Below are 10,085 nucleotides of genomic sequence, written 5' to 3'. Positions count from 1 at the left end.
GTCACTAAATCCGCCCAAAGATGTAAGCAACCATGCATGAGAAGCGCCAATTAGACGGAGGGGGTCCAACAGCTGATCAGTTCCAGTCATTCCGTGAGGAAGGAGGTACACGGCTCATGTTGTCTGTAGTTGAATCGTGCCTAGACGGTCAATACCACGGATCGATCGCGTATGCATTGTTACTTTGTGTCAGATAGGGCTTACAACAAGGGAAGTGTCCAGGCATCTCGGAGTGAACTAAAGCGATGTTGTTCAGACATGGAGGAGATGCAAGGAGACAGGAACTGTCGATGACATGCCTCGCTCAGGCCGCCCAAGGGCTACTACTGCAGTGGGTGACCGCTACCTATGGATTATGGCTCGGAGGAATCCTGACAGGAACGCCACCATGTTGAATAATGCTTTTCGTGCAGCCACAGGACGTCGTCTTACGACTCAAACTGTGCGCAGTAGGCTTCATGATGCGCAACTTCACTCCAACATCAATGATGAGGTCCATCTTTGCAACCACAACACCATGCAGTGCGGTGCAGATGGGCCCAACAACATGCCAAATGAACCAATCAGGACTGGCATCGCGTTCTCTTCACTGATGAGTGTCGCATATGCCTTCTACCAGACAATCGTTGGAGACGTATTTGGAGGCGAGTGCAGCAAGGTGGAGGTACCCTGCTGTTTTCAGGCGGCATTATGTGGGACCGACATACACCTCTGGTGGACATGGAAGGCGCTGTAGCGGCTGTACGATACATTAATGCCAACCGATAGTGCAACCATATCGGCAGCATACTGGCGAAGCATTCGTCTTCATGGACGGAAATTCGCGCCCCCATCGTACACATCTTGTGAATGACTCCCTTCAGGATAACGACATCGCTTGTCTAGAGTGGACAGCATGTTCTCCAGACATGAGCCCTATCGAACACGCCTGGGATAGATTGAAAAGGGCTGTTTATGGACGACGTGACCCACCAACCACTCTGAGGGATCTACGCCGAATCGTCGTTGAGGAGTGGGACAATCTGGACTAACAGTGTCTTGATGAACTTGTGGATAGTATGCCACGACGATTACAGGCATGTGGCAATGCAAGAGGACGTGCTACTGGGTATTAGGGGTACCGGTGTGTACAGCAATCTGGACTGCCATCTCTGAAGGTATCACAGTATGGTGGTACAACATGCAATGTGTGGTTTTCATGAGCAATAAAAAGGGCCAAAAGGATGCATATGTTGATCTCTATTCCAATTTTCCGTAAAGGTTTCGGAACTCTCGGAACCGAGGTGACGTAAAACTTGATTTGATGTGTGTATAATACTGCTCCCATTAGCCCGCAACATTCTTGCAGCGCACATTTCGAACCGCCGTTCACGTGGATGACGGAGTTTGTGGAGACGACCATCAACCTGGTATAGCAAAAACGTGATTACTCTGATGAGGCAACACTTTTCCACTGATCCACAATCCAATCTTGACGATTCCTTGCCCACTGCAATTGTAATTGACCATATTGTTGGGACAACATGTGAACACTTATAAGTCGTCTGCTGCAGATCCCCTTGTTTAACAATGTACAATGAATGATGTGCTCCAATACAATTATGTGTGCATCAGCTTTGTGCCCTTTTGGCAGACACAGGTCGCCACCTATCCTGCTATACAGAGCAGACAAGCCTCCAAATCCCACATCATGTGAAGAGTTATGGACATTTAATCACTTATCACCCAGAGGTAGTATCACTGTAAATAAATGTCGTGTGACTAGGACCTCCCGTCGCGTAGACCGTCCGCTGGGTGCAAGTCTTTCGATTTGACGTCACTTGGGCGACTTGCGCGTCGATGGGGATGAAATGATGATGATTAGGACAACACAACACCCACTCTCTGAGGGAGAAAATCTCCTACCCAGTGGGGAATCGAATTCGGGCCCTTAGGATTGACATTCTGTCGCGCTGACCAGTCAGCTATTGGGGGCGGACACTTTCACTGTCATTCTACCACTTTCCATAGATGTTCACTACAGTAGCACGTGAACGTTTGATCAACTAGGTCGGTTTCGAGATACTTATTCACAGGTTCTGTGTAACAATATTATCACTTCTGTCAAAGTCGCTTATGTCAGTAGATTTCCCCATTTTCGGACAGCGTCGTGGCTAAAAGGATTCGCCATAAATCATTGATCCATTTATTTACTTTCCTTACCGTGTAACGTTCCTGCAGTGCCACCAGGCGACATCCAAACTCGCTGTGGTCATAATGTTTTGGCTTCTCAGTGTAACTAATCCAGCACAGCCATACAAATGAATAAATTAAAAAAGAAATGAAAATATGCATGAGTTAGTACATGGGGTACATATTGTAAATAGACGAAACTACTTGTTAAGAGGAGCCTATGATCCATGGAGATAAAAGTGAAATAAATGTATTCCTATGTGGGAATCACTGTTAAAATGTGAAAGTAAGTTTCCATTGATAAATGTGCTTGAACTGCTTCATTGAACTTAGTGTTGCTAAATATATGGATATTCACTAAAGCTTGCAATATAGGACACTCAGAAGAGTGACTTTTAAAGGCAAACTGAACAATACAAGACTTTCTGAACATAAGAGGGAGTGCAGTGAAATTCACTTACCTGTGCTGAACTGGAAGTATGATGATGTCATGAGGGCGATCACTCCCTGGTGAAAATTCTTTGTGGCCTGAAGCACACTAGCTTTCCTGAACACTATAGTGAACACACAAATGCAGCAGTTACAAGTCAGCAGCTGTCATGGCAGTCCACGTCAACAATCAGTGCAATATTTATGACTGTTGTGTAATTTTTTATGCACAACTACAAAACTTTAAATGTTTTAAACAATAGCATGTCCTATAGAATTGTGTAACTAGTGCTTGTGGAGGACAAATAAATAGAATTATGTCAGTGAACTGTTGTGGGTTATGAACCCACAGGAACAGTTAAATATGTTAAAAATGCAATGGATCTTTGCTAGAATGCAGGCTGACCAACCAAGAACCAGTAAGAACTGGAAGTCACCAGCACACTGATCGCGTAAAAGTTCTGTAAGTAACAATTTTTTTTATGTAACTGTGTTAACGAAAATTTTCTTCTACCAGATTTTAGAATAGAATTGTTATTATCTATCACTGACACTGACACTGCTTGAACAATGTTTCATGTTCACACTAGACGAGCTGCATGATTACATGTGCAGAAGATCAACAAGTACGCCCTGATATCCACAGGACCATCGACTGTACCACTTACTTGCTCCTTGCTGTTCCTGTCAACACGTCGTGGGTCATGGGATCAGCGATTGCCATCCTATCCCATGGGTAGCCCTTCGGACCTCTCCACATCACACAAAACGCATTTACAGCTGTCTATGAAGAAATTACGATATTGTTAACTCTGAATACAATGTGAAAGGGACAAAGTGTTTACAAAGCATCAAATAAAAATTGTTTGAAGAAAATAAAAATCTTTTAATACAGACTTAGAATTCAAACTACATTTGTAATTGTACAATCACATTTTATTTCTCATATGGAAGAAAGTTTATATATTAAAAGAAAAGTAATATAATGGATTTTGAAATCCTCAACTCAGTTTTAAGAGCAGTTTTCCGTGATTCACGCCCAAATGGTGAGGCAAGACAAGCATATTGAACCTGTGCCAAGTTAACCAATTCCAAATCTTGCCAGATGCTACAATACTCCAACTGTAACTGAGAAATAAGACACATATGGCGTTTTAATACCAAACAATTAAATCAATTTTGTAAATGAATGCTCGAAGTAGGTGTGCTTTCTTTCTGTGCACAACTTCTAGCATTCAAGGGGGCAATATAACATTACTTTTTTCTTTATTTAAAAAATCCTAATAAATATATACAGTCATCGCGATATACTACTAAATTTCATAGTGCTGAAAAAAAGTAGAGATTACTTTGTGCATCCTAAGAAGCTGCTTATATATCATTATCATTCCTCTTTTAAAATAAGATAGAATGGGGTAAGTGAAACCCACAATTTGATTAGTTTACATTCAAGATGTATGTAAAGGGAAAGAGCTCCGATACTGTACTCAAACTGTGGGACACTTAAATATGGGCCTTATTTAGTAAATTGTTTGAGTGATTTTGGTGTAACTTCAGTATTGGTGTAACGGCACGATAATTTTAATTTCTATGTGATCATCAACATCGTTATCTGCATGTGGGGTAAGTATACATTCAGGCTAATATATCTACTCAGTTGACGCTATGAGGATATTGGTGTTGCAAGTGCACACAGAATTTTTCTCTGTTTCAGAATATGTTTATTTCATTCAAATACATTTATTACAGTCCAAGCTATGAAATGTCTAGAGAAGTAGAGTGCACTTTTTGATAATTTCAGTTCATGTTGAACTTCGAAAAAGACACCACATAACAATTTCCTCTCCTCTCCTCCTTAAACTGGTTCTGGCACAACCATATCAATGTCATTATCTGATACCTCACAGATATTTTCTACTTGTGGCGAGATGATAGTAAGCCTAGATGCTACTTTTCTTGTAAATTTAACGACTGAACAGTCCTTTCCACTCTTCAAGATAACCCACCCAACGTAATGTTTGAAGATCATCTTCATTGCAAAGTTTACTGGCACCCACTTCTCTATATCTACAGTGGAGGCACAGAGTTCAATATCCCTCCTTTCTTCTTCTTCTTCATCATCATCATCTTCTCCCTCCTCCTCCTCCTCCTCGATGATCTTATTCTGTAAATAAGTGATTCTGGAGTGGGGCTTCTGCTACTGGGAATACTCAGAGCACTCAGAGCACTCAGAGCTACCTATGGATTATGGCTCGGAGGAATCCTGACAGGAACGCCACCATGTTGAATAATGCTTTTCGTGCAGCCACAGGACGTCGTCTTACGACTCAAACTGTGCGCAGTAGGCTTCATGATGCGCAACTTCACTCCAACATCAATGATGAGGTCCATCTTTGCAACCACAACACCATGCAGTGCGGTGCAGATGGGCCCAACAACATGCCAAATGAACCAATCAGGACTGGCATCGCGTTCTCTTCACTGATGAGTGTCGCATATGCCTTCTACCAGACAATCGTTGGAGACGTATTTGGAGGCGAGTGCAGCAAGGTGGAGGTACCCTGCTGTTTTCAGGCGGCATTATGTGGGACCGACATACACCTCTGGTGGACATGGAAGGCGCTGTAGCGGCTGTACGATACATTAATGCCAACCGATAGTGCAACCATATCGGCAGCATACTGGCGAAGCATTCGTCTTCATGGACGGAAATTCGCGCCCCCATCGTACACATCTTGTGAATGACTCCCTTCAGGATAACGACATCGCTTGTCTAGAGTGGACAGCATGTTCTCCAGACATGAGCCCTATCGAACACGCCTGGGATAGATTGAAAAGGGCTGTTTATGGACGACGTGACCCACCAACCACTCTGAGGGATCTACGCCGAATCGTCGTTGAGGAGTGGGACAATCTGGACTAACAGTGTCTTGATGAACTTGTGGATAGTATGCCACGACGATTACAGGCATGTGGCAATGCAAGAGGACGTGCTACTGGGTATTAGGGGTACCGGTGTGTACAGCAATCTGGACTGCCATCTCTGAAGGTATCACAGTATGGTGGTACAACATGCAATGTGTGGTTTTCATGAGCAATAAAAAGGGCCAAAAGGATGCATATGTTGATCTCTATTCCAATTTTCCGTAAAGGTTTCGGAACTCTCGGAACCGAGGTGACGTAAAACTTGATTTGATGTGTGTATAATACTGCTCCCATTAGCCCGCAACATTCTTGCAGCGCACATTTCGAACCGCCGTTCACGTGGATGACGGAGTTTGTGGAGACGACCATCAACCTGGTATAGCAAAAACGTGATTACTCTGATGAGGCAACACTTTTCCACTGATCCACAATCCAATCTTGACGATTCCTTGCCCACTGCAATTGTAATTGACCATATTGTTGGGACAACATGTGAACACTTATAAGTCGTCTGCTGCAGATCCCCTTGTTTAACAATGTACAATGAATGATGTGCTCCAATACAATTATGTGTGCATCAGCTTTGTGCCCTTTTGGCAGACACAGGTCGCCACCTATCCTGCTATACAGAGCAGACAAGCCTCCAAATCCCACATCATGTGAAGAGTTATGGACATTTAATCACTTATCACCCAGAGGTAGTATCACTGTAAATAAATGTCGTGTGACTAGGACCTCCCGTCGCGTAGACCGTCCGCTGGGTGCAAGTCTTTCGATTTGACGTCACTTGGGCGACTTGCGCGTCGATGGGGATGAAATGATGATGATTAGGACAACACAACACCCACTCTCTGAGGGAGAAAATCTCCTACCCAGTGGGGAATCGAATTCGGGCCCTTAGGATTGACATTCTGTCGCGCTGACCAGTCAGCTATTGGGGGCGGACACTTTCACTGTCATTCTACCACTTTCCATAGATGTTCACTACAGTAGCACGTGAACGTTTGATCAACTAGGTCGGTTTCGAGATACTTATTCACAGGTTCTGTGTAACAATATTATCACTTCTGTCAAAGTCGCTTATGTCAGTAGATTTCCCCATTTTCGGACAGCGTCGTGGCTAAAAGGATTCGCCATAAATCATTGATCCATTTATTTACTTTCCTTACCGTGTAACGTTCCTGCAGTGCCACCAGGCGACATCCAAACTCGCTGTGGTCATAATGTTTTGGCTTCTCAGTGTAACTAATCCAGCACAGCCATACAAATGAATAAATTAAAAAAGAAATGAAAATATGCATGAGTTAGTACATGGGGTACATATTGTAAATAGACGAAACTACTTGTTAAGAGGAGCCTATGATCCATGGAGATAAAAGTGAAATAAATGTATTCCTATGTGGGAATCACTGTTAAAATGTGAAAGTAAGTTTCCATTGATAAATGTGCTTGAACTGCTTCATTGAACTTAGTGTTGCTAAATATATGGATATTCACTAAAGCTTGCAATATAGGACACTCAGAAGAGTGACTTTTAAAGGCAAACTGAACAATACAAGACTTTCTGAACATAAGAGGGAGTGCAGTGAAATTCACTTACCTGTGCTGAACTGGAAGTATGATGATGTCATGAGGGCGATCACTCCCTGGTGAAAATTCTTTGTGGCCTGAAGCACACTAGCTTTCCTGAACACTATAGTGAACACACAAATGCAGCAGTTACAAGTCAGCAGCTGTCATGGCAGTCCACGTCAACAATCAGTGCAATATTTATGACTGTTGTGTAATTTTTTATGCACAACTACAAAACTTTAAATGTTTTAAACAATAGCATGTCCTATAGAATTGTGTAACTAGTGCTTGTGGAGGACAAATAAATAGAATTATGTCAGTGAACTGTTGTGGGTTATGAACCCACAGGAACAGTTAAATATGTTAAAAATGCAATGGATCTTTGCTAGAATGCAGGCTGACCAACCAAGAACCAGTAAGAACTGGAAGTCACCAGCACACTGATCGCGTAAAAGTTCTGTAAGTAACAATTTTTTTTATGTAACTGTGTTAACGAAAATTTTCTTCTACCAGATTTTAGAATAGAATTGTTATTATCTATCACTGACACTGACACTGCTTGAACAATGTTTCATGTTCACACTAGACGAGCTGCATGATTACATGTGCAGAAGATCAACAAGTACGCCCTGATATCCACAGGACCATCGACTGTACCACTTACTTGCTCCTTGCTGTTCCTGTCAACACGTCGTGGGTCATGGGATCAGCGATTGCCATCCTATCCCATGGGTAGCCCTTCGGACCTCTCCACATCACACAAAACGCATTTACAGCTGTCTATGAAGAAATTACGATATTGTTAACTCTGAATACAATGTGAAAGGGACAAAGTGTTTACAAAGCATCAAATAAAAATTGTTTGAAGAAAATAAAAATCTTTTAATACAGACTTAGAATTCAAACTACATTTGTAATTGTACAATCACATTTTATTTCTCATATGGAAGAAAGTTTATATATTAAAAGAAAAGTAATATAATGGATTTTGAAATCCTCAACTCAGTTTTAAGAGCAGTTTTCCGTGATTCACGCCCAAATGGTGAGGCAAGACAAGCATATTGAACCTGTGCCAAGTTAACCAATTCCAAATCTTGCCAGATGCTACAATACTCCAACTGTAACTGAGAAATAAGACACATATGGCGTTTTAATACCAAACAATTAAATCAATTTTGTAAATGAATGCTCGAAGTAGGTGTGCTTTCTTTCTGTGCACAACTTCTAGCATTCAAGGGGGCAATATAACATTACTTTTTTCTTTATTTAAAAAATCCTAATAAATATATACAGTCATCGCGATATACTACTAAATTTCATAGTGCTGAAAAAAAGTAGAGATTACTTTGTGCATCCTAAGAAGCTGCTTATATATCATTATCATTCCTCTTTTAAAATAAGATAGAATGGGGTAAGTGAAACCCACAATTTGATTAGTTTACATTCAAGATGTATGTAAAGGGAAAGAGCTCCGATACTGTACTCAAACTGTGGGACACTTAAATATGGGCCTTATTTAGTAAATTGTTTGAGTGATTTTGGTGTAACTTCAGTATTGGTGTAACGGCACGATAATTTTAATTTCTATGTGATCATCAACATCGTTATCTGCATGTGGGGTAAGTATACATTCAGGCTAATATATCTACTCAGTTGACGCTATGAGGATATTGGTGTTGCAAGTGCACACAGAATTTTTCTCTGTTTCAGAATATGTTTATTTCATTCAAATACATTTATTACAGTCCAAGCTATGAAATGTCTAGAGAAGTAGAGTGCACTTTTTGATAATTTCAGTTCATGTTGAACTTCGAAAAAGACACCACATAACAATTTCCTCTCCTCTCCTCCTTAAACTGGTTCTGGCACAACCATATCAATGTCATTATCTGATACCTCACAGATATTTTCTACTTGTGGCGAGATGATAGTAAGCCTAGATGCTACTTTTCTTGTAAATTTAACGACTGAACAGTCCTTTCCACTCTTCAAGATAACCCACCCAACGTAATGTTTGAAGATCATCTTCATTGCAAAGTTTACTGGCACCCACTTCTCTATATCTACAGTGGAGGCACAGAGTTCAATATCCCTCCTTTCTTCTTCTTCTTCATCATCATCATCTTCTCCCTCCTCCTCCTCCTCCTCGATGATCTTATTCTGTAAATAAGTGATTCTGGAGTGGGGCTTCTGCTACTGGGAATACTCAGAGCACTTTCTCCCAAATCAGAATCTAGTTGTTGCTTCTTGCTGGGCATTGGTTTGCTCTTCTGTTTTGTCTTTGCTTTACACTTCTCCTCAATCACGATTTGACTTCGAAGAGATACCCCCACAGATGTTACAACTTCTGCACCAGTAGCAACACGTCTCCTCCTTTTTGCCTACCTCTTCTGGAATCTCCTTCACTGTTTGAAGAAGCAGCTCCCCAAAACATGCACCACCGTCCACAGTTTGGTTAGGTGATTAGAGAACATGTCTTCCACATTCACTTGAGCCAGCACCTGTTTCTCTGTTGTAGGGAACAGCTTCGGCTCCTTTAGTTACCTTCCTCTTATGATCCTCCCATCGGTTCAGTGCTATTATGTCATATTTGTCCCTAGGAACTATTAATTCTCGGTTTCCTGAAGCCATTGATGATAAGGTCAGGCTAAAGATTTAACCACGTTTTTCCCACGAGTTCCAAAAACACACTTTTAGAAATTTTCGCGTCTTGGTGATTATGTTGCCACTAAACAAGTTTTGCATCCCAAGTGTTCAAGGAACGAAAAACGCGATGATTAGCGGCTGAAGATGTCTAGTATGAGATGGAAGTTTGAAAGCGGTGACATTGGCTTCCACAGAAACTTCTACTGATCTATTGTCAACATGGCTTTTGTCACCAACATGGGGCAAAAGCACTAGTCTGTTTCCACCAAATACTGGCAAAAGATAATTTTTAAAATGTTCAAGGAAGATGTCGCTGTCCATCCATAAACTGTTACTAGCAG

The sequence above is a fragment of the Schistocerca cancellata genome, chromosome 1, assembly GCF_023864275.1.
Source record: "Schistocerca cancellata isolate TAMUIC-IGC-003103 chromosome 1, iqSchCanc2.1, whole genome shotgun sequence".
In the NCBI taxonomy this organism is placed as follows: Eukaryota; Metazoa; Arthropoda; class Insecta; order Orthoptera; family Acrididae; genus Schistocerca; species Schistocerca cancellata.
This window is presented reverse-complemented; position numbering follows the sequence as displayed.